Source organism: Paramormyrops kingsleyae, chromosome 17, assembly GCF_048594095.1.
Source record: "Paramormyrops kingsleyae isolate MSU_618 chromosome 17, PKINGS_0.4, whole genome shotgun sequence".
NCBI classification, from domain to species: Eukaryota; Metazoa; Chordata; class Actinopteri; order Osteoglossiformes; family Mormyridae; genus Paramormyrops; species Paramormyrops kingsleyae.
Window position 1 is genome coordinate 15,000,519 of NC_132813.1, and position 27,231 is coordinate 15,027,749.

General features: G+C 42.0%; 1 protein-coding gene across 2 annotated transcripts in view; it reads right to left on the reverse strand.

Moving 5' to 3' along the window:
• Positions 1–27,231, reverse strand: part of schip1 (schwannomin interacting protein 1) — a 166,242-nt gene that overhangs the window by 120,768 nt on the left and 18,243 nt on the right. The window lies entirely within an intron of this gene.

A 27,231-nucleotide genomic window follows, 5' to 3' on the forward strand; every position in this document is an offset into this window, starting at 1 on the left:
TTGATTTAATGATCTTCTTGTGATTTATTTATTCCATTTAAAATGGGTAAAAGCCTCCTGCTGAATAACTGACGAGACTAATTTAATTACAAGTGGAATTAAACTGCAGAATCTCTCTTAGTGTCGCCGGGGGTAATGAGAGGAAGTACCTATACTTTCAGACATATATAAGCACATTCACGTACACATTTACCTGCCTTTGAACTTGTATCCCCACAAAACAGGGAAACTGCAGATTATAACAAACACTGTCTACACACACGGGCATATTTCCGGATGCGAGGCACCGCCGACTTTCTGGCTTTGTTTAGGTAGACATGCAGACTTTGATCTCTACTGCCCTTAATTTGTTATGTGATAAACACTCTAAATGATTTCGTCTGGGAATTAAGGTCAAGCCTTGCATGATTAATAATGTGACTTGATGTCAAGCAGCCATATTTTTTTGTTAAAGTGGCAATTAACCTTAGAGCACATGACTGAGTGACGGCACAGTGAGGGCACTAGATGTGCCACGTGTAAGATGGAGACCTGGATGCCCTGCTGATACACTGATATTGTGTTGACTGCCGTAATATACTTAAACAAATGGGCAGAAATCTAAAGCAGGGTATAACCCAGAAACAATACTTACATGCCATCCATTCTGTAAATATGGGATCGGGTGGCATTTAAAAATGAAATGCTGTGGCCCATATTGATCCATGGAAAAATACGCCGTCATTGCGCCCCCCCTCCCCAGCCCCGCTGAGTAAATTGTAAAATTCCATCGTAGAGGACCAGACCACAAAGTCAACACCCAGGTCAGAAGTTTCTTTGTTTCCTAACATCTCACTTTTTTCTGCCCCAGAAACAGGGCTGCTCCGCATTACAGCAGCTAGGTAGGCCAGGGACGCTGGGGTGCCCTCCCACCCTACGTCTCGCTCCACTGGATAAGTAGTCACCTCTATCCGTACCCAGCAATTGAGCTTCCTCCCCACAGAAAATCACTGTCATCTTCATCCCCCAAATCCCTTAAACTGCCTAGACACTGGAGAATCTGTTATACTATAATCTTCCAGCCCAAATCCCTTTTAGGCTCCCTTTCTGTAATGGAGATGGCCGGTGAGAGGATGAGGCTGTTTCCGTTTCCATCCAGGTCTTACTCACTGTTTATCAGAGCTATTAACCTTGCTTCTACTCAAAGCTAGCGTGCTCAGGGACCAGGTGCCTCATTGTGGTAACGCCACCTAGAGGCGGAGCTCTGCTTTTACCCTGATTACCCTGATTAGCCCCCATCCCTAGGAAACACAGCCGTGGAGAGTGTTTTGGTATCCTTGGCCAGGAAACAGACAAGTGAACATCTAACTGCTTAGGGAGGTGAGTGGGTCACTGTAGCTGAAACCCGAGGCAGATACTGCCACTTCCCTCTGGCCATGTGCAAGGCACCTGCTGCGCAGGAACGTGACAGGACAGGAGGCAGCTGGCATGGTCTTCTGTTGCCTCCAGGTATCTGCATCTAAGCCAGGTTAAGCTGGCAAGAACATAATCATGTGTGGATAGTGAAAGGATCAAGGAGAGAGTCTCAGGTGAGAACGGGGCATCTGCCGTCTGCATCTCCTGCATTCAGGCCAGTGCAGATGTCGCTCCTGGTTTCTCGATGACCAAGGAGGAGGTAGGAAACTCAGTGTCAAAGCTTCAAAATACATTTTGAACTATAATATCCAAATAAGATTTTTGAAAATTCGTTCCAGTACATTTTAAAACAATGCATAATGAAAGATAGAGTGAAATACAGCTCGACGTAGGATGTCCGTGGGACGCCCGCCACCCCCACTTTAACACGGGAGCCAAGGAAAACCAAGATGTGGAAGTGATGTGGTGTGCAACCTCCCACATGTTAATGCCTGACCTTCAGAACTCGGGGGCAGCAAGTAGGACACTGGTGAGGGACATGAATGAATGATTTCTGCAGGAGTCCTGCCCATGAACAGGGTATTTAAACTGAATCGCTCAAGGAAAATACTGAGCTGTACAAATGACTAAAAATGGGAAGTTGCTTTGAATAAAAGCCACAACTACGCAGCTAAGTGTAAAGTAAATTAATTACCAGCTCAGCCTGTACTAGCCATTGAAAACAACATATCTTCACTTCAGGCGTTAAATAACAAAATCATTGGCTCTGCCCCATCTGAATTAGGGAGTTCATTAACTCCTGTGCCAATAAAGATTTGCAATGGAAGCTCTCATACTCAGTACTTGGGCTCTGACTGCTTACAGGGCCCCTATAACCCACATCAATCCCATCTCCTGAACTCAACCCTTGTCTGATACTTAGCAACGCAGGGCAAAAAGCCCTGGAAATAAAGAAAGGTTTGCATAATTTAGCAATGCTAAGGACAGGAAATCTATACTCATTTTGGGTTGTGCACTGCCAAGCACACACTATTGATTATCAAGGCCGCTGGGGAAAATTTATGAACATGTTTTGGGATTGTACAGCCTAAAGACAAGCTGTGGAATCTGGAGCCCCACGTGCAGGAAGAACAACACTGGAGACAGAGAATTTCCATTTCCCCCTGTCCTAACCTAGGGAGGAGGGAGGAGGAAAGCTGAGGGACACTAAACACAAGGGATGTTTCTCAATACCAAGAACGTAAACAATATACATTTGGTCTTGGCAAGAGCGGTCTTGCTAACTTCCCTCCCAAGAACGAACTTGGGGCGCAATGAATCATGGGATTGGTCTTGTTTGGCAAGGATGCAACTGATGCATCCTTGATATTTGGGCCGGGTTATGGGAACGGTACAGGAACTTTCAAAAAATAAAGGAGAGGATAAAGAGTAAGTGCAAGCCTGGGGGGAGTTTGTGGGAAGCACAGGTGGCCCCTAGATCTTGAGAGAAATTAAACTGGACCAGCGCCAGATGAACAAGAATGGGCGAACAGAGAGGTGCCAGAGTGAGTTACTGGCTCCATCTCACCCGTTTGCGGAGCGTAAATCTCCATCCCCAATACCTGAAATCCACCAAACTTGTATATCCCATGTACTTGAACCTAACAAGAAAGTACAAGTTATGGCTATAAAACAGGCTCATTGCAAAAGCTTATACCCCTTGTACTCCAGTAGGTGGCCTTGCACAGTATGGCTATTAAAAATATCCAAGAGATCTATTACTGTATGTATTGTACATACTCAAAATACTTTAAAGGTTCTGTATCACATGTTTAATCATATCTTGTTGTAAAAACTGATATCATCTGCAGCTGTATAACTCTTTCTAACCCTAACCCTAATCCTAATCCTAATCCTAACCCCAAGCAGACATCTCCTGTAGTCCATGTCTAAGCACAGTGGGCATGATGAGAGGAATCCATCCATTATTCCAACTTTGTGGTGGGCATAAATACTTAATAGGAACTCAGTTACTACTGAAGTACAAATCATGAACAAATACAGTACCTACTTGAGATAAAAGATGCCTCAAGATTCATTAATAATGAACAAACATGAGATCAGTATCTCACTTGTGTTATTCATGACTTGTTCCTTCAGCATTTCACAAAGGTTTACAGAATTAACAGATATACACTAGTGGCCAAAATTGTGGAAACACTTCAAATTTTTAGAGATGCATCACGATTCGTTAATAATGAACAAACATGAGATCAGTATGCATCAAAGACTTAGTACAGTATGTGGTTAATTACTACATAAGTACAAAATACTCAAGTACAGTGTTACCTGATCGCTTATCTGTAGTGCAGGGTGATGATGAGCCTGGGGCCCGTCCCTGGACACACGGGGTGCCAGGCGGAGCACAGTCCACCACAGGGCGCAAATATAACATTAATTTAGAAACACTCAGGCCAAAGTCACCCAGCACCAGGTGACCGAGCAGACCAGACGCTGATGCCTGCTTTTACTTCAGCTCCTCTTCTAGAGCGCCTCAGCTACCAGGTCAAGTTTGTAAACACCTTGTCACCATTTGCCTCCTGCACATTTGAACTGCCAACAGTGTGATAAGCTTATTATTGCCAGTGAAAGAATGGAAAAGGGTATGAACCAGACACCAGCAGATGTGTTTGCTCTTCTAATGAACTCAGTTACTGCAGATGGAAAGTTGGCATGCTGCAGAGGACGCCAGCTTTGCAAAGCATGATGTGTGATGCCCAAGATAATCAGTGTAACAAGTTTGAGTTTGAACGTGGGACTGAACTGCTGTTCTTACAAGTGATGGCTGGGTTATGTTCCATAATGTTACATAATGTTCCAGGACAGGATACAGATAGGTCCAGTCACTATAGTTACAGGTCCATGTACCTCATCTCCCAGGGGCACCAACCAGCACCTCCAGGACGTTGCCTCATATTGATGTAAAAACAAGTGATGCTGTCTAACCTGGTCTTATCCTAAGTATGTCTAGACAGACTATGCCCCCCTATCAGCTGTCCTGCTGTGCTGTCACGTCCCTGAGTGACCCTACTATCTACATAGTGCAGATGGATTTATTATCCCTGCTAGCAGAACACCGTGTTCTGTTTTTCTTCATATGTAATGACTTTGCTCTCAGCGGGATGCAAGTGGAGACAGCAGATGCCCTTTAGATAGGGGTTTCCGTGGTAGTATTTACCATCGCCCTCAAGGTGACGGAGGCTCATTCGTGCTGCAGCAAAGCAGGGAGTCAGTGTGTTCGTTCGGAGAACTATCAGTAAAACGGCTGAGTTTCAGAGGCGCATGGAGATGAGTGGGAATGGGATGCGATTTAAAGGCAGAGGAGCACGACAGCCTCAGAGCCTCCCCTCCCCTGCAGCTTCTCCAGGCCTCAGGGTGTCCTGCTGCACCTCATACGGAACTTTCAAGGCACGATGGGCGCTCATCCAATCCCCCATTTCCAGACAGACAAAACCGGGCCGGGGTAACTTTTTGCTGCTTAGAACTACTTACAGTGTGGCTTCCTGAATTAGCGGAGGGACATCGGGAAGCTGTAAAGGAGACACGCATAGAGGGGTTGTACTTGTGACAGAAGAGGCAGAGATAGGTCATGGAGATGAAAGATACAGGCAAGGAAAACAGGAACTCCAAAGAGGAACCAGATGCAGCTATAAATGAGCATTAGCAAACCGAATTACATATAAAAAGTCAGAGTTCGGAGGAAACTTTTTTCCCCCATTTTCACTGTCGAGCTCAGAGAACTATTTTTTAAAACATTTATTATCTACATTTACTGGGCTAGAGACAAGAGTAATGCCTTAAAGAGGGAACTGCTCCAGGTGAAAAGCAAACAGGAGCACAGTCACTGTTGTGATATGTAAAACAATAGGTCTTCACTTTTTTACTTTATAAGGCCATGGATAGTCATTATTTTTAAATTATCCATTGGGGCACCATTATACGGACAGTAAAATATTTCATTAACATGCCACAACAAAGAACATTTTAATAATTCACAAACATTTTTCAGTTGGCTGTTTAATGCAACCTGTTATATATGTTTTGGAAATAACGGCAAGATAAAAATTCCAGCGTGACGAGGCATTAGGCATCCAGAATAGGCCTGAGAATAACAATTTTATTGGGCTTTACAGCAGATTAAAATGGTAATACCCACTGTTCATCAAGATCAGTATTTTATTATCCCACTGGAGTCAATTCAAAGTCTTTGCATTCCCATGGCATAGACAAGGTTTATCTTGTAGGATACTGGAATCCGTACCATGCGGAACAATTTAACAACAAACACGTCATTATGAAAGTCAACAATAATTGCATCATTAAAGTGTAAAATGAAAACCAATTTCACTCCCTCCCCATTTAATTTCCATAAAAATATTTATCATTTCACATTCTTGGCAACTCCTCAAAAGCAAGAGCTGCCGCGGTTTCACTGTACTTTTCTGATTACCATTGGAAACTCCAGGTGAGAGTCACCATCCAATGATTTCACAGTCATTATGCGTCGCACGAGAACAAAAAGCAAATCATGGCACACACTGCGATTCCCGGGCACCGGTTTGCAAGGCCTGCTGTGGCCTGCACTCAATTGAGCGCACTAACCTCTACTGCTCCCTGACTCAAAGCCAAATGGCAAGGCATCGACACACACCTCCAGCTACATATTTTGTGGGTCAAGGACAGACCTGTTTTCATTCAGTCACATCCCAAAAGCTTACAGCCACTGGCGTCAGTCCATCCCTGTTTGACTACTGACAGACACATGGGCCGAGGCGAAGATGAGCAGATAAGTCACGCACGTTGGCCACCTTATCCTCTCTGTCCCTGAGGGATACTCAGCTTGATGTGTAGCTCTGTTGCTTTTGTAAAGTGTAAGGGAAATAAATGCTTTGAAATAAGATGGGGAGGTAATGGACAGGGCGGCACCCCCAGCTGAGTGACGGACTGTGCTGCTAAATCGGGAGCAGAGACAGGGGCCATTAGCCCTCATCTCTCCCTAGTATTCAAAGTAATGAAGTAGAAAGTTGCAAAAAAAAAGAGAAAACCATCGGATCTCTGATTAATGGGCAAGCTGTGACAGAGAGGGGAGAATCAGTGAAGTGTACTCAGTGATGGAGGGGAGGCAGGGGTTGCTGATTATAGGAAAAGCACATTTCAGGCCACAAAGTAAGTGCCGACTCCTTTCTCCTACTTTTATAATGAAAGAACTCTATTATAGAGCAGCACAATAGTGTCCTGTTAATGTTCTGCAGTTTCCAAGCCCCAGAAGAGATTAACAAAACATACTCTAATGCACTAAACCTTCAGGTAAAATCATGCACCTGCAGTGTGTTAGGTAGTAGTTTAAAAAAGAATTATGGTTCTCATTAAAACCCAATAACTTAATATAGGAGCAGCATAATGAAAGTAACTAATAGTACCTGCTTATAAACAAACAACATATAATTGCTTTCACTTGTTGATGGTGAAGCCATGAAACATACAAAATGTGCCAGATGTGCATAAAATGTCATAAAGTGTCTTTGACAGGTCGTCTGAATACATGATGAAATCTAAAATACACCAAGACACATCAAAGTAGCAAAATTGTATTAAATTAAAACCTTGAGATTCATTTCCAAATGATGTATTAGTAGGATTATTTTTTTTCTTAGTGGTGAGGTGAGCATGGTCATTAAATACTATACTGCTCATACTTTCATACTATACAGGCAGCTACCTGTTTTTTAATAAAGAAGCCGAACCTACAGCAATTCAATCACCTAACAGCAGTCCTCAAAAGTCATTTTCCTTACTGCCAAGAGGTGTACGGGAAACCTGAGATTATGTTTGATAATAAAATACCTATGCTTTAGTTATGAGTAACACATTTTTCAGTTTTGTGGCACACACACACATAGCTTTGTATTCAATTCTCTGTGGGGACCGTCCATTCATTTCTATGTGAAAAACGCTAATCCTATAAATGACAACCTTAACCGCTACCCAGCCCTGACCTTAACCGTAAGTAACCAAACAATAAAGACTTTTGGCATTTTTAGTTTTTTTAATGCAGTCATAGATTTTTAGAAAACTAAATTACCCCTTGGGGGGACTGAAAAAAATAACAGATTTTTATCACATTGTTGGGACATTATACATAAAACACACACATATACTGTCATGCATTTATACTCCAAAATCAATTAAACCAACCTTTCCCTAAAGCTGCTCCATCAAAAAAAGTTTTAAATATACATACTTCCATTATAATTTCCATCTTTTTTGAAAATTCTCCTCAAGCCATCATCCAAATTCAGCCATGCAGAAAATGAAAACAATTGAAATATTTTTAGTGCTTAAAATAAGCAGAGTCTGTGCAATAGCTCATCGAAAGAAGAGAAAACAGGACACAAAGAAAGAGAGCAAGTGAGAAAGAGAGGGCGTCATGCAATTCAATAGCACACTCCACAGTGATGGCATCTTATGGTGATCAGACAAACACATACAATCAAACACTTCCAATTTCCCTGCTCACCATATCATTTCATAACCTCATCACTCTCCTGGATTGAGACGACCGATTGAAGTAAAAAAAAAAAAAAAAAGTAAATGAAAAGGTCTGGGCGATGAATAACTCATGTTTAGCACGTCCATCTCTGGTGTAACATTAAACTTGTATGTCATTGCTGAGAGGGTCCAAATGTAATGTCACATTGCATACCAAGTGAAATAAGACTGTAAAAAACAAGGAAAAAAACAGCTCAGAGTCTGTTTTATGCAATTTGGGAGGAGTATCAAGGTTACTTAACATGGAATAAATCAGCAGTTCTTGGTTCATGGACTGAGAAGGGAGTCATTGTTAAGACATACATATTATGAATGTTCAGCTAGCTAAGAAAAATAAAAGCCCCTTATTGAGAGATGATTCAAGCCACTGACCAGGTCAGATGGCCAAAGCCGTGACCACGGCACTGGGTCACTGCTTTTATTACATCTTGCGGTGACTAAGTTAGTTTACCTCTATTCCCTGATTTCTCTGTGTATTTGACACTGCAGCTAAAGCCCTTTGTGTGAACTAAGATCATTTACACCTATAAAAACTTGCCCTGTGTCTTGCTGTGGTGATTATGCTGCAGGGTATGAGCGGTGATTGACAGGAACACAGCAAATCATACCCAGACTGCAGTAATGAATATTCCCAGAGTGCTTGGATTTCCTTATGCATCTGACATCAAACTGGTAACGGCAATGACCATGAATTTGAAGTTCTTCCTCATGTATATACTGGTTGCCTTCCTGGAATCCAAAGATATACCGTAAATTTTGACACTGAACTGCACTCGGCATGTAACCGTGTGTGTTAATGTGTTTATGTACGCACGCCCTGCAATGGCCAGGTGTCTCACCTAGGGTGCGCTGTCTTCTGGGAAGAAGATTAATATAAGCCTATGAAAAAACATATGTATAGATAGGTATGTTGACATAGATACATGCACATCTAAATAGGTGCTGCAGTGAGGCTAGTGAATGTAGCTGTAAGCTTCACTATATTTAAGTACAGAGTTTATAAATATCAGTCCAGGAGATTCATTCCCACAATAACAGAAGAAAGCATTTATTTCCTCGTAAATCTGCCAACTAATAAGAGCTTAAACTTTGGTTCCATAGCTGAATGCTCGATTTAGGAGCTGCACCTGCACAATAAATCATGACGTCACCAACCAAAGAGGCTTAGGAGCACTTTCATTTGTAGGTCCATAAAAGACAATATGCTTCATCTGTTCCCCCAGAACTTCCATTTGTCATTGAATAATTACAGCCCAGTGAAAAACTACATAATTACCACTCACCTCAACCTCATTTCTCTGGTTACCAAAATTTATTCTGAACTGTGAACAGGATTTCAGATACAGTTTATCAGAAATGCACACATTTACTTAATATGTTCCTGCTTTTGTCTTTTTTTAGCCCGCTTTCCTCTGTACTTTTGTTTTTTGTGAGGATATAAAGGACAATCAATTATACTCACTTCAGATAGAATATAAGGGAAAGTCACAGCAGTACGTATTTTCTGTTTCGAAACACTGTAAAGCAGGTTATACCTGGGAAAAAATAATTTTTGTTTTATGAATAGCAATTTTTATACTTTTCAAATACATAAAAGCAGTATCCATCCACCCACCCATCCATCCATCTTCTGTACCCATTTGTCCAAGGTATAACGCAGGATTGGGCATCAGCCCATCGCAGGGCATACAGACCATTCACACCTACAGACAATTTTGATAACCCCGATTCACCTCTAGAACCATGGTTCTAGACTGTGGGGGTAAACCGGAGTGACCGGAGGAAACCCCACAACAACATGGGAAGAACATGCAAACTCCACGCACATGGAACCCGGGCAACAGTGCTGAGGTGCCAGTGCTAACTGCCAGTGCTAACTGCCAGTGCTAACTGCCAGTGCTAACTGCGGCAGCACTGTGCCGCCACATCAAAGCAATATTATCGGCTGAAGCTTATTAACTTGGGAGAAAAACTGAGGAATTAAGACATTCCTTTCCCTCATATCATGCATCCCTTTTCAAAACCCCTCCCTGCAGTTTATAAACCAGCTAAAGAACCTGAACCATGTCAGGTAAAGGACTTGAAATAGAGTCAGGCGACAAAGAGTCTGTGAAAGTTGGGTTCACCTGCCATAATTGCTGATATTACATATAACTTAAAGTCTTCAGCCATGTTACATCCTCAGTAACTTGAAGACCTGGTGCTGACATAGGATCGCCACCCAGTCCTCGTGTACTGTGCCTCTGTTGACTATCTTGCCATTTGTTTTATTCATTTGCACAGTGACTTTCATGGGTGCTTTGACCGTGGGACGATATTGTTAGTTCCACTGATGATCCACTGTTCATGAGCACAAAGATATTTCCATTCCTAAAAAGTCTGATCCTCATCATAAAGAAGTACATTGAAAAAAAAATCCATCCCTGTCAGTCACTTCAGGCTAATGACTCTGCATTGGCGCGTACATTCAAACGGCTACCATCTGCTGCAAGGCACCAATTACACCTATGATTTGTGCAAGCAGCCCCCTCGCAGGGGACTCAAACTGCATTATGTGCAGTGCTTCATCACCATTCCATCTCATACTTCGCTTTTGTGTTTGTGAGCCCATTTCATCTTGGTTACTCATGGTTAAACTGTCTACATTGCACAGTACAGCCCTGCTTGTTTTGCCATTTTGTGTAGAGTAGCCACAAATGCATCTGTATTATTGGTACTGAGTGCATGAATTAAAAACATACAACCAAAAACAAACGTGGTCTATTTAGTGTAAGCTAAGTAACAGTATAAATGTCTGTTAAGGTTTTGGTGAACTGCCCATGGGGCCCATCTGACATTTCCATGACTTCACAGGTTGATTCTGTAATCAGGGTCCTTACGATCAGTGGGAGTATGAGATTGGCACATGTCGCCCGCTTAAGAGCAGCATCCTTGGGTGGCAAACAAGGCAATTGCTTAGCAACAGCCACCTGCTCCACTCTGTGAGTGCAGGGGAACTACTGGTGGGAGGTAAAAGTGCTGGAAAAGATGAAATGAAATGGGTGCAGTATGCTGGCCTGACTTTTTGCCTTAGCTCCCGTTTGTGGCTGGCAATTATCCCAGTGGCTTTGTCAGCCTCCTTTCCCTGTGTCTGCCTTTGTTCTGATCGGGGGGGGGGGGGGTGCGGACACCACTGGGACCTAGGAGTGCGACAGAGGGGTCCTTCCTTTGTCCACAACATGCATTTATTCTAAAAATTAGCTTCTTTCATAGCACATGGTTAATTGAAGCAGCTTTACCACTTGAAATTTAATTTTGTAGCACAGCTATCTCTCATTTTAAACATCTCAGAGAAACATCCAAGCTCGAACATAAATGTCGCTGAGAGCTTAATGCAGCCTTTTAAGCGTCAGATATTTTTTTTTACTCTTTCATCCAGAGCTGCTCACCATATTTACAGCCAGATATGTTATAGGAGTTGCAGTTACCTTGCTTGGTGTTTTAGCAGGACGTCTGCTGGGACGGGGGTGGCGAATTTTATCCAGAAAGGGCCACTATGTGTGCAGGTTTTTGCTGTGACTCCCTAATTAGATTACTAATTAAGGACTGATTGGGTGAAGAGTCCTCACACCTGGGCTTGAACAGATTTTTTATCCCCAAAACCTGCACACACACCGGCCCTTTGGGATAGGATTGGCCACCATTGTGCTCGAACTTGGGCCACAACCTTCAGTGGTTTAAATCCACATTCGTAACCACTATGCTATTCGCAACTTTCAGTCATCGCTGCCATCAAGGGAGGTGTCTCCTTAAAGGAAAGTACTCAGGATCTGTATTATTATGGAGCCCTGTGGTGGACTGCCGACCTGCCCAGGGTGTACCCCGCCTCTCGCCCGATGGATGGATGTATTATTATGGAGCTTTGGATTATTACAGACATATTAATCTGACCTATGCTGACCTCTATTACTTTTTTCCAACATTATTTATCGTCAACCAATACCAAGCCATTGCTTCCGTTTGTGCCCCAGATTCTCCTGAATGCTGCCATTTCTGTAAGTAAATACATATTTATTCTACACGTTTCCAAAGTCTGTGTCAAAGCTATCACTTTGGGCAATAAGCACATATGAACAAACGTTGCATCCACAGAAGCAAGGAGCTCCCTAACTGTCTTTCTCTCACTTGAATCCTAAGACGTACCGGGAGTTATGCAACTTCTCAGTTTTGATGCTTCTCTCCTGGTTGACATCTGGGTCTGGCAGTAAAGCTGGATGAATATTGATGACAAAAGCTACATGAGTCAGACGACATTTGTAAAACTATCCAAAATCTGTGGCGTTCCTGCCTGAAGAGTGGACACCACATGACATGCCCTGACACATCAGTATTTTTCAGACAAACACAATAGACAAACTAACTAACTCACAGGCAAAGATGCAAGCTAAATTACCTGTATGACAGGAGCTCTTTTATTTATTGTGAAGCAAGGTTACCAGTTGGATATGAATTATTCATTAGGGGAAAAGGGCATCAGCTGAATGATCTCAGCACTGGCCAGGTACGAGGGAAGCCCATGGGTCCGGTGTGTTTTATTAGATTCAGATTCAGACTGAAAGCTCTTTCCTCCTGGCTTATTCAGCTCATAAATGAGAGGTATGCATGAAGGGCTTTGAATTGACTGTCACTAATAAAGAGGGGAATGGAATTTAATCTGGGTTTTTTTAAGAATGTAAATATTAATGCAGGCATAGAATTAGGGTAAAGATTATAGAGCGAGTCTCACTGATGCGTCATCCAATGGAACTATGCATTCCATTGTGCCTAAAGGAATCTCTCCAGGTGCAAACTGTGGTATCAACATTTTCCATTGACAGCTATCATGCCTGCATGCAGTCAGTTCATTCAGCTTCTTTTATCCTACCACTGACATAAAATGCAATTTTAATCGTTTTAATAGTACTGTATTTAAATTGTGTTCCCACTGTAGATTTTAAGTGTGACTTTTCTTTAGTGTAAGTGTCCAGTCTCTTGTGGCAGTAACTATAGCAACAGAAAAAGTGGATGATCAAGTGAATGTGTGAGAGAGAAGAGGGAGAATGAAAATCAATGCTACCGCCTTGCCAAAAGGCTGCTTTTGATGGGAAGGTCAAACTGGGAGGATGAAGGAAAGAGGGGAATGAGGAACTGAAAACAGGCAAATGAGATTCTCTTTTATACACACACTCAATTATACATGCATGTTTATAACATAATTGCACACCAAAGACTTGCACACAGACGAGTGTGACATCTCACCCATAGAAGGCATGATGGATTATTAGAAATTTAGCAGATTAAACTGATTGCTGTGACATGGAGGTCAACACCCACACTGGTGGGACATGGCCGGTTAAGCAATTCAGGCTACTCCCCCCAACTTCAGCGTTTGCCTATTGCTTGTTCTTAGCGGTGGGGGCTCTGCATGTAGCAGAGTTATAGCGTGCCATAAACAGCGTCAGTTTCCTCATATCCCAAACCAAAATGAGTGTGCAAATGGCCTCACAGACCATAAACTGAGATGTTCCATGAGTGCCCCCAGGCCCTGTAAGGCCGGGCAGTACATAAGTGGATGAGGGCACTAAAACATAAGATGCTGTTTTATGGCCCATGTTATTTTTTTTTCTCCATGGTGACATTCAATTTATATATTTTTTAAGAGTTCAATATACTACAGGATTATTACACAGGGGTGTGAATCATTGGAATTAGAATCCAAATGGCAGCTAAACCTGTCACTGTAAAGGTGAAGACAATATTATTTTTCTTCACCCTGCTTGTGGGAAAAATGCCCCTAATTTAAATCAGAGTGACCAGCAATATTAGCATAAAATAAGCAACTACATGAGGGGATAATATGTATCACATTATCATTACTCCAATAGTGATGTTAATACCATAGAACCATAAACAATGGCTATACACACACACACACACACACACACCCTTGTAATTACAGTATATCTTTGTGGGGACTCTCCATTCATTTTTATGGGGAAAACTCTAATCCCAATATGACAACCCCCACCCAGCCCTAATCTTAACCATAGGTAACCAAATTAAATACGAGTCTTTTGGTATTTTTCGTTTTTTGATTGCATTGACAGGTCTTTGTGGGGACCTGAAAAACTTTCCCCACGTCAAAATAATTGGTTTTTATTACATTGTGGGGAACATGTGGTCCCCACAATGTAATATAAACATAATCCACCCGCACACACTTATATATGAATGTAGTAAATGCCCTCTTTGGTCTGCAAACCAACGCAGCTTGTAGCTCCGCCCACCACGCGAGAAGTGTCACTCCTGTGGTTCTCAGGTCTGCTTCCCTGATAGTGGAAAGAGCTCCCCAATCACATCCGGTTATCAGATGTCTTAAGGCCCATCTTCCAGTAATCCACTAATTCCATTAATTCCCCTATCAGCTTGATGCTGTTCCCTGAAATGTCCTTAATATTGTGCTTTGAGCCATTGAATAGTCTTATTAGGTTCTGGCTTTGTTAGAAGTTGTTGCTCCCGCTCCGGATCCGATACTCTGCTTTCACTTCTACCTGAGCATTCGTTGGAAGCTCAGCCTAGGCGCACTCAGTCGACTCCTTGACAGCATGAATGCTTGCAATGTGCTATCTGCCTCATTTGTAAATCGCTTTGGACAAAAGTGTATGCTAAATGCATAAATGCAAATGTAACACCTGTAACATACCACAAGATAAACTAATTTTTTAATTTCATACTACAGTTTTGTTTAAAAAGTTATATAAAGTTTTACTCTACAAACTACTCTAAACCATTCAGGGCTTCTGTGGTGGTGATGAAATACCTTTGCAGAACCATTGATGGCTATAGTCATTTTTTTTTTCTCCCTTAAAGATGGGTGTTACGTCAAAAAGATGTGATTAATGGAAATGATTAATTATTCAACACTTAAATGAACACATCTGAAGGATGGAACTAAGAGATATAGGTTGTGAAACAGCTTCAAGGAACCAAGGTATTCTGTACAGTATTCTGTATTGTAACTCTTCCACTACAGCCCATCCACTAGTCCAGGTTGATCTACCGTCATCCCCGGGAGCTAAGACACAGGGCATAAGTCAGGCTCAGATCACCTTGTCCAGCATTTAATGAACAGAATGAATCAGGTCTTAAAAGAAAAATACCTACCAGCGAGTCATTCCGGCCTAACTGTGGGATCATGTTTCTCATCACGCCAGGAACAGAGAGGTCATGGACACATGGAATTCATCTCCTTACAGAAGGTTCCCCATTATGATAACGACCCAGATAAATTCCCCCACAAAAAAGATGGGAAGTTTTTAATTGAAAACTGTTGAGTTACTGCCCCTAGGTATAGAGATGGGGCACACACCACAGTTACACTATTACATTCGCCCTCCACCCCTTCTACAGGGAGGGGGGCAAATTCATATTCAAACCCCCTCCACATTTTTTCCCTTACAGAATAAATACAATACAATTTAAATACAATACTGAAGAATCAAGCTGCACATCTCCCTGCCTCTTCCAGCAGCCATGCTGAGATGTTCGAGTGGTCATCCCCATAATATACCACGGCATTGAACTGGTTACCAGGCATAAGTGAAACTTGAGGCACCAGGACTGGATGAAACTCTAAAGCCAGATGTCAACTTGAACAAAGGTGCTTTTGTAAAAGTATTAGTCTTTGGTTTATTTTACATTATTCCCTAGGATAGTGGTAAAGATGCTGAAGAGGGTACAGACAAAAGAACAGCTAGTCCTGACCATAGAGCTACAGTACTCACAGAAAGTCTTTGGGCACTTAGTTAATTCAGTAAAAATATTGCAGATGTCTGTGTGTTATAACAAAATTACTACTTTCTTTTGTTTACAAAAAATATACATCACATTAGAAACAATCAGTTGTTTTAAGTAAAACATTAATTTCAAATAGTAATAAACTGAAACCCAAATTATAGGTCTAAAAGGTCTTGGTTAAAAAGCTCATTGACAAGCAATCTCATTAGGTGCTTTTTAATTAACAACACCTTTACAATAACATAAAATAGCAAACATTTGTGTTTAGTATCCATTGGTAGCGAACGACTACAATTGCAATTAATAGCAGAATGGCAGGAACAGAACTGAATGAGTGAGTCAAAAAAATTATGACACTTAATAAAAGAAAATGTCCATGCAGAAGATATGTGCAGATATGTTAAACGTTGCTAGTCAATGTACTTTTGTTATGAGACCAATACATTTGCAACATTGTTGCAGAATTAAGCAAGTATCCCAAGACTTTCTGTGAGCATTGTATAGGTGCAGCATGAAAGAAGACCTTCATATATTTCGGGTTTTCCAATCCTATTGTCATAATGAACCATTATAAATATATCAGAATGCATGCTGTGGGTGAAGATACAAGGTACAAGGGTAACATTTACAGTCTGTAGGAGAGATCGAATCTAGTCACCCTCTGCTCCCCAGTCCCCGAAGTGAAACATCAGGATTTTTATTTAGAAACATACATCAGAGCCAGAAATTCAGAGGAACGGGAACAATAATGTCGCTGGAAAAGGCTCCGGTTTTCATTATCAGAGTGGCACTAGTGAAATAGAGATATCACTTTAAAAAAAAAAAATAATATACCCACGTCCTGCTCCCTGCGAATTTTATTTGACTTGTAATGATTGTACGGCCCGGCTTCGGAATGAGAAAATGCCACCAAATTGGGCCTTGCACTGCACCATAGAAAACTCCATATATATTGTCAGCCATGATATGTGCTAGATGTTTAACTGGGCTTTGTGCTTGCCTAGAATGCAACATTTCCACTGGTTTTATAGTCCCATGCTGAAGATTTACCAACCAATGACACGCACGTAATGGACTGTATATAGAAAGATTAATTGATCTCTGTTTCCTCAAGCTCAGCCACTAGATGTGTTGGGCTGCTTCCTTTGAAACAATGAGATATTCATAGTTCAAGCCCCCTTAAACATGAGCCTCCTCTGACAAAGAGCCAGCAATTCAGTCGGAACGGACAGTGAAACTTCCGGAACACACATTCTGAAGTAAATGCACTTGAGAGAAGCTTTGCTCCATTGTCATCACTTAGGCCTCTTCAGCTGAGTCGCAGCTCTCCGTCATGAGAGTGCCCTAATTACGGTGCTTATACTGGAGAGCTAAGTGAATCAATCAGAGTGGGCAGTGCCTTCACACAGCCATCAGCTGGGGGGGGGGAGCATGCCTCTGGCAGACAAGAGGCGTAACTGGGGGACCCAGAGACATGAAAGGAAAAGCAGAGAAGAAAAAGGAAAAGAGGAGAACAGAAGACAAAAGAGAGATAGACTATCTTAAGTGGTTATCTCTGGGCCTGCAGTACACATTAAACAACCAGCAGCACTGATCAGAACCTCTTTACCCCAAGGCATCACATGTGTACTACACAGAACAAATGATTATAACTAGCAGACATTCATGCAGAACTCTTCTTAAATCTGCGCTGGACCAACGTGGATATCAGGGCTAAACAAATTGTGACTATCTGCCAGGTTGAGCTGAGCTGCTGAGATGATGGACAGCCAGCCAGAAGCATCCATAAGGTAAGTGTTTCTCAGCCCGGTCCTTGGGGATCCACAGACGGTCTGCATTTTTGCTTTCTCCCAGCTCCTGAAAGAGCAAAAACGTGGACTGTCTGTGAGTCCCCGAGGACCGGATTGGGAAACAATGGGAGAGTTGCAGCATCAATGACAACAGGGTAAAATCCCAGGCCAGAGAGCAGAACTACCATCACGGCAAAGCTCCAGGCTGTTAGCATGGCTGCATTGGTTAAGATGAATCTAAACGTCTCTGGCTGTGATCCATACCATAACCTCCCTACCCTAGGCTGCCCTCCCTGGAAGTACCTGCCATTTACTATTACAGCTGTCATCAGGACACTTAGTTGAGTAAGGGAGTGTCTATATCTACAGTCTAGATGGCACTTGTTGATGCATTAGGACATGAAGGTAATTCATGAGCAAGAAAAATATTTTAAAATAAGCGCAAAGCAATACCACGAGTTAAACGTCAAACGCGGGATTTCGCCCAGCTATGGGATTTCATTATAATTATCATTTTAGAGACAAGTGTGCCCTTATCAGCTGATATGTGGTGTGTCCATGAGAGATGTGTAACGGTATGCAAATGAGACCCAGCTCAGCTCATTGTCACAGTGCCGAACGAATGTGTGCATGACAGTGGCAGTGTTATTCCTGCCTGCCTCTACCCCAGACCTGCTGATGGTGGGAGCAGACAGGCTGCATGCCTGAGACACAGCGACACATAAGGTCCTGGGGGGTGTCACGCTCCCCTGGTGGCAGAAGATAAGCAGCAAGGCTTATCGCCCCTCATACAATGGAGGAGAATGAGCACAGAGCCTGGAGCTGCCCGCATCCTCACTGAAAGGAGCCAGGGAGCCGGAACAACGGCAGGCTGCTGTGTTGAATTTTCTTCAGCTGTACAGCTGGATGGGTGCCTGAGGCAGTGGCTGCTCGTGTAGGGACCAAGTAGGATCCTACTTTACCCTGAATTGTTTTACTTTGTGTGTTACTGGGGGCTATTTTAAGCAATAAATTATAGTTTATCTTAGCTTTTGGCTTCTTAGGTATTTGAGTATACTGTATAAATGGGTTAATTTGTAAGGAAATAATGTGAAATTGTTATGTGTGCAAATATGATGGGTAAATAGGTAAAGGCAGAAATTTCAGCGATTATAATTTTATTCTTTGTCAAAGTGGTTTGGCTGAGACAGAGACAGAATAATTTTGTATGCTATCTAGCATGTGGTGCTTCCCTGCTGGAATATCACCAGCACAGAGAGCAGCCTGCTTTAAGCCCATGACTCCAATCCTTCCATCCTTGTACTCCATACTATCAGTTTCGGAGTCCTGGGAAGAGCTGCAGTTCCCTTCGGTCAGCCAGGTTATTTTGGGGTGATCTATGGATGTTCAGCGCAAAGCCACGTCGCAACCGGATCTTTATCGTCTCACGTTTCACAGTTTTCGGGAAAAGCGTTTACTGATTAAGTGGCCAAGCCATTTAAGATGCTCTCCTTCTGCATGGAAATCGTAGATGGCAGACTGTTCACTTATGAAACAGATCAGGAGACCCCGGGAGCCCTGGTGGAGGAATAAATTGGTTTTGCTTCTTCAGGGAGGGAGGGAGGGAGATCAGCAGGGATTTATTCTGCAGCAAACGCAGTAGCTCCAGCCGGAAAGGTTCCTTTGTTCATCCTATCAGCACTTTGCTTTCCAAAAGGTAGCTGTTTACTTTGTGCTGTAGAATCTTCCAGGGGTGTAGCTGGGTGAGGATCGGATGTAGAGGGAGGTACTTCAGATAAACTTCAGGTATACGGGAGGCCTGAACAGGCAAGTGCTGACCCTAAAATGGATGGTCACAAGCAACCAAACGCATTCACTGAAACAAACTTTAACTGGGGACTGAAATAACTAGGGAAACTGCCTTTATGGAAAACCACTGATTTAAACATAGAATTTGTCAATTTAAAAAGCATCCACCGGTCATAACATCATGCTACAGAGTTGAGCAGCAGTTAACATAAATCATTAATTTGCTTGTATCTGCATGACCCTTGTAAAATAAATGTGTGTGTGTGTGTATATGTGTATAAACCTAAGCATTGTTTCTCACTGTGTAAAAATGTTCTCTTTCTTCCTTCCTATCTCATCTACAAGAGTCAATCTCAGGAAGACATTCCCACCGAAAACAAATCCACCAATTTTGCAATTTATCAAATTATTCCCACAATTTGTTAATATATTTATTTACTCACCTCATTTCACTGTGAAGGCATTTTAATTTGTATGTAAATCACCCCAATCCATTACCCTTACATACATAATTGTTATCACAGGAGTAATTCAATGAGTAAATACCTCTAATGGGATAGCAGGATTAAAACGGTCTGCTGGTGTCCAGTGGAGGCTGAAATATGACTCTGTCGCTTTGTCCACACCAATTTTCTCCTTGCGGCATGATGATTTCAGCCTGGGATGCAGTAATAGAAACCCATACTGCCTCTGTCTGGTGTGTCCAGTCTCTTTATCTCAGTCATACACCAGGATGCACAAATGCTGCATTAAAAGGCTGCCAGGTCACATACCAGCAGAGGGCAACAAGGCAGCAGCCACTAGTAGGTAGTGGCAGAGGGAGATAAAAAGATTATATCTCCTAACAGGTATGGATCTTCCATGCTTCTGTGCTTGACATGCATGTAATAATGTGAGCCTGACAGTAGAGCACGTCTATGGGCGTATTTTGTCTCTCAGAGACTTAAACTTCAGTGTATGTGTCAAACTGCTGAGACTTATACCAGTGTAGATTTTGTTGATGCAGTCCAGATTATAATGGATTATAATGCGCATGTGCAAGGAAAATGACTAGATGGTCCCAGTAGGTGGCAGCACTGACTTTAGCAACGCAAAGGTCAATGAAAAAAGAGCATAAGAATAGTTGTGGGGAGGAGTCCTGGCTAATTTTGTCATCAATAGTATTAAATAACACGGTATGCCGTATTACCATAAAATTCCCAAGCCTAGTAAGAATATTCATAAAAGTTTACCCACCTCACCCTACTGCTTGTATTTGTGTTTATTATAATACATCTTCCCTCTGCTGGTCTGGTGGAATAACAATGCTGTACATATGCACTGACTGTTTACTTTCACAGACAACTGTAGTATGTACACAAGTGTTTGCTCTCATGACTGTGTGTGGACCATAATGATCTTATGGATCATTGTGGTGTTGTAAATTTCCAATGGGATATAAAAAAACAACAATATTTTTCTTCATGTTTGTTAATTTCCATCTGCTGAGGAAGCTTACACAATTTTTTTACGGTTTTCCTAAAAAGAAAAAAAAACATACACTGTCTGGCCAAGAAAAAGTCACCGCTTGAATTTAAATCAGCAGGTACTTAAAAGCCAATGATAGCAGCTTTATTAAAGCTTAGCAATGTTATGCAGCGATAAGGTGAAGTCATCTGAATACCTGAATCTACTGAATGGCCAGGTTATCCCAGGATTTTTTCTTACCTAAAGGCACGGACATATTCCGGGATGATAATGCCAAGATTCATAGGGATCGGACTGTCAAAGAGTGGTTTAGGGAACGCAAGGAACCATTTTCACACGTGAATTGGGCAGCACAGAATTTTGACCTTAACCCCACTGAAAGTCTTTGAGATGTGCTGAAGAAGACTTTACGGAGTGGTTCAACTCACCTATCATGAATACAAGATCTTGACGAGAAATTAATGCAAATCTGGATGAAAAAAATGTTGAGATGCTGCATAAGCACATGGAAACAATGCATTAACGAATGTGCACCACAATCAAAGTTAAAGGTGGTCCAACAAAATATTAAACTGTGCAACAATTTTTTTTGGCCAGGCAGTGTATCTACCATCAGCATGGCAATGGAACACCATCCCTTATCATCTTAGCCATTTAAGGATTTCACGCAACAAAGTTACGATTAAGCAAGTCACCCAGGGACCTACGTGCAGAAAATCTTTGCAATGCTGACTGTCTCTTTGCCGCCAATCTGACAATATGTCATCCACCTATAGTATTGAACCTCCATGACCCTTTCATTTGCCCAGGAATGGATACCATCAGACTCGTGTATGGAGCTTCTTTTACATTAATTCACAAAGTTAACTTTGTGTAACTTTCAGACTCCTTTACTGGAAAGGCAAGCAGTAGTACTGCTTTCCATTGCATCCTGCAAATACAATGAATATTTAATTATTATTTATATCAAAGAAACCAGTGACTGTTTCATAAGGCGTCACACTCATATATTGATAGGATTTGAATGGTTATGAAAGTCATGCCTATTTCCCTGTGTTTGTGCTTTGCTCGTGACTGTGTATTTATTTACTCCAACAACATTCACATCACCATGTCTGGCGCCGGCTCTTTTCAGCATGTGCCAGAAAATGTGAATGGGTATCCAAACCGGTTTAATTAAATAAAATATTTGGTCGGACCATTCAATCGCAGTTTGAATAAACTGCAAAGCTCAGATGATGTTATACAACTTTTGAAAGGGATTAAAGCAAATGAAGTGAGGCACGTTAAAAATACCAGCCTCCTACAGTCAAATAAATCCTAGCAATTACTACGCACTATAATGAGTGTGAGGTATTAACGTGATATTAATGAATACGAGCAGCACACACATATGGATTTACGAGGCTAAAAGGGGGAGGGGGGATTAAATCATTATGTCAGATTTATGTCTTGGTGATATTTACAGCTTTAATAAGATCCAGTAAGCAAAGCCCATAAAGCTACAAATGATTTGCTTCAAGGCCCAGGGACTGTGTCAGCACTATTCACCCTGTGGACGTGACCCTGTTTACATACACGCATCTCTAAACGGCAAACGGTGTCTCCAGCTAATCGTGACCTGACTGCAGGAAGTATATTTCAATAGTAATTCATCCTGCTGGCTTTACGGTTAGTGGCACCAAAACCCTAATATTAACTGCCAATGATGGTGAAAACAGAACAGGTCTCACCTGAGTGGGCGACGTCGATCTAGCAATCAGAAACCAGCGGCTGACCTTTACCTCTGATCTGTTTGAGGTCTCTCACCTCATTTAAATATAAAATGTAGCTACGGTCTGAGAACATCAAAGGAAAATCCACAAGAGGCCCTAAAAGCAGTAAGATCATTTAGAATTATAAAGAGGGAAAGTAGTTGGTTTGACATAAGAAAATGCAGGCATCTAGAACAGTGACAGCAATTTCCTTTCTGTTTGCTGTTACACCTATTGCTTTCATTTACAAATTGTCCAAGAAACATGCAGTCCATTTCCAGCTCTGGTGTGACATGTACATTCAAGATAAACGTGTGGTATGGGGAAATGTTTAAATATCTTTCATAACAGTAATCCTATGCATTTCACACAATATGTTGACGTATGCAGTTTTCAGCCTTAGAACCATTTTTAAATTCAATGATTACATTACAGTTACTATTCCCAAGAGCTCTAGGTATCGCACAGTTCACAGAAGCTAGATAGAGAGGGGGAAAAAAATCACAGAACTAATTAAATGCTCATCACACATGATCTGCCTACAAAAACAGTAACAGACGAGCTAGTACTGCCCGAATTCTCCTCTGTGAGAACTGCCAGGGGATTTGAGGCACTAAATTCTGAATTCTGCAATTGGGAGCAGCTGTTTACGAGCATGCAGGGGGTAATTTTGAGGGGGCGTGGCCAGAATACAGCTGAAGACCTTGGTAGGCAAAGCTGCTCTGCCCAGTACCATAAATGAGGGGCCACGAGCGAGGCGAGATGAAAAACCAGTTGATTAAAGGCTGCAAAACTGCAGAATTTCAATCAGCCCATAACGGGTGCTAAAAGGGGGAAGATCTAGTCCAAAAACAGGAGCTGAGAAGGAAGAAAGAGCATTAAAAGTTGCCTTTTGAAATGGGTTATACAATGTTTTCAGTGGTTTGGAAACCCAGACCATACTCCTCCCCCGATCTTTCCACTGGGCTCACAACTACCTAACTCCACCTCATCAGCATGCAGGAGGTGCCTGTGGTTGGTGAGATGGCAGCCCCCCCCCAACCCCTGCACAACATTTTATGTCTCACAAGGGCAACTATACGCACAAAATGGACCTTATTCCTGTTCTTGCTGCTATCCGGGGTTTAGGGATGAACTGTTGTGAAGAATCATGCGAGTTGAAGCGAGCAGTTGTGTGTTTATCCTGCTGTTCGTTAAGGATTGGTGAGCCACTAAGAACGATGCGTGTCCTTGTATTTCAGCACTTGAACATGACCTTGGCATAAACATAATCCATTATTTATTTTACATTATCATATGGAAGATATTTTGCATTGCTTACATTTTTCAAGTTTCTGTGCACACTGGTGGAACGGTGAGTAATGCTGCAGTGTCTTACAGTCGACCGATACTGCTATTGCTAACTATTTGTGTTCTGCTTCTAAACTCTAGTTAAATATTTGCCTCATTCATTGCTTACTTACAAGTCTCAGCAGCAACTAACCCATCTACAGTCTGGAATCTAACATAAGAAACTGAGTCATGATTTGAGATTATATTGGTTTACTTTCAGCATACATTATCTTCCGCTCTTATCCCCAAAAACTCCATGTATTGTAGCCCTTCAGCATGGTATCAGAGTGAAAGAATATACATAATTCAACACCTGGAAATACAGCCCTTAGATTTATGCACACCTTCAAAATCATGGGCATTTCAGGCAGCTGGAAGAGGGAAAATAAAAACATAAATAATGAATTGAACGCTGCCTGATGCTACGACGGTGGGCACTGGTTAAATTCCAGATCAAAATGAAAGACAAAAAAACACTTTTACAATAATTACTTCTTCTGTTCTCCCTGTGGTGTCAGCACAGAAAATCGACATCCGCTGGGTTCCAACCAGAAATCACAGAGACCCCTGTATTGATCTTAGATCAAGAGGGAGGGTTGGGCTCCAAACCAATTATTGAGGGAATATGGTGGACTTGGACCTCAATGCAGCCAATTAAAAAGAATGGCATAATATATTCCCTAAACACATATCTTCTGGCAACTAACCCAGTTCCACAACTTGGTTATTATTACAGTAGTTGAGCCTGCATGTACAATATGTATTTGTTAAATTACATTACTTATTCACATTGGAGACATCCTTAAAGTGACTGATATGGGTTAAAAATTCCATACAGCAATTACATATTGAATAAATTTAAATTCTGTCTGTCATTCAACAGTACCGCAGAAAGCTGACTGCTAGAAAGTGGCATGTAAATCCATTTTTCCTCAGTGATATCTCATATCTCTAATGATTCTCCTTGCATAGGAATGGTGCAATAGATGTGTGTGATTAATTGTATAGTTTTCAATAAAAGCAATTTCATCATATTTCACTGGGCCCACAAATTTCAGCACCAATCTGCATTCTTTACCAAGCCACTGTTTATGGCTAAAGGTGGCATCCATGCAGCGACAGGTACTTACAAAGGTGATTTTACTCCTGCCCCTAACTACATGGACAGCCCATGTGACAGCTACTGTTTAGGTAAGAAGCGAAAAGCCTTTTAAAGGAATGAATTTTGCACCAAAGCTTACTCTGCCATAATAACACACAAACCCAGCAGCCCATGAAATCTAAATTGTTAAAAAAGACATTTATGCTCAGCAAGTGTTTATTCAAAATGACTTAGAGACACCATATAGCCACTTGACTCAAACTTCTTTCCATCACCAATAATACCTGCATTTACCCTTTTATAACACATCACATTTTTACTGGACAGATATTTTTACTGAACAAAACCATTGTCTTGCCCATGGGCACAACAGTAAAGTCCTACTTAGGACATAGATATAGAAACTTTGAGTACAAGTCCAGGTCCTAAAAGGACTTGCACTTTTTATATGCTTTCCATTCTGTTTTATTTCTTGCAAACATTGAAAATGGATCTCTCTGAACCAATGTGCACAGAATTCGGTGTTTAAGGTAGGAAAATAGTAGGAAATTCAACATCATAAAAATTAAGGCTGCTTTAAGCTCAATGGAGTTTGATTAGAAACTCATCACAATTGTATATATGAGGGAGAAGCAATATGGAACGATGAAAGGGCAATTATTCAGGCAGTTTAGTCTGATTGGGTTGACAGAGGCTCAGGGGAAGTACGAAGAGGCATGCTGGGATATTATACAAACCAATCAAGCATCCTGCAGTGACATAGCCCTTAGGATAGCACATTGTCACGGAACGGAAATATAACTGGGAGGGCCAAGCCATGGTTCTGTTCAGGGGTGGAAGTGGGGCCTCACAGCAGGGAGGGTGACGGGTATGGGAGGGGCCTTGAGTGAAATTTGCCAGCCCAGGGAGGCAGGGTTCTTGGCAAATTGTGAATTTTGTATGATCGTCTGGCCCTCTTGGTAAATTCTGCAGTGGAGCCCCTGCTGTGATGGGCCTGGGGCACAGGCCCCTCTACCCCCTACCCCCACCTCCACCACTGCTGATTATGTTGTAGTGATTTCTTTGATATGCCAGTGATAGGAATTTAAAATAAGAAATATTTTATTTATAGATGGTCAATTTTTCTATTTTCTACTCTACATGTTGTTACTTGAAATAAAGCATTAAGGAAATACAACATCAATTCTGTTACAACTGGACTCCTGTAATCATAATTAACCAGTGTATGGGTACTAGTATAAAGAGAGCAAACTGAGTATATATATATACATACGTAATTAGACTCAATCTGACATTACGTTTCACATTCCTTCCTGTGTCGGTCCGATTCATAATAAAAACACAAATATACAGTAGGTCACCCAGCATATATTTATTAATGCGAGAAACTTCAAAATCAGACACTAAGACTCACATTAGGTTAACAGACATACCCCGTGCCTACATTCACCATTGCAATTTAGGTTAAATACCTGTTCAAAAATGCAACAAAAAAGAACCATTCCTGGTCCTGGTTTAGAAGCTCATTGCCCTAAAAAGCTCAGATGCTGACTAGACTCACTGGCTAATCATTGTATCAGTGCAAGCCCCTTGATAATGCTTTGTCAAAGCAGATAAAGTAGGGACAGAAGATGAAGAAGAAATTAAGGGAGAGAGTGCAAATCAAAGGTCCACAGAGTGAGATGTAGAAGGACTCGAAGGGGAGTGGCCAGTGCTGAGATACATTGGGGTGCTGAAGAAGAAAGCTAGGAGAGAAATGGAGAAAAAAGAGCAAGGAAGGGCTGAGTCTCACACAAGAGCTAGAAGTGGCGTGGTCAAAAAGAGAAGAGCTGTGCACGTGTTCCCACACTTCCCAGAGGAACTGGCGCTAAAAGGACCTGCAGCTCAGCACCAGCTCCAATGACATGCAAACCAAACAGGGCCTGGGCAGCCCTCACTCTCCTCCCAAACAGGACCTGGGAAGCCCTCACTCTCCTCCCAAACAGGGCCTGGGAAGCCCTCACTCTCCTCCCAAACAGGGCCTGGGCAGCCCTCACTCTCCTCCCAAACAGGACCTGGGCAGCCCTCACTCTCCTCCCAAACAGGACCTGGGCAGCCCTCACTCTCCTCCCAAACAGGGCCTGGGCAGCCCTCACTCTCCTCCCAAACAGGACCTGGGCAGCCCTCACTCTCCTCCCAAACAGGACCTGGGCAGCCCTCA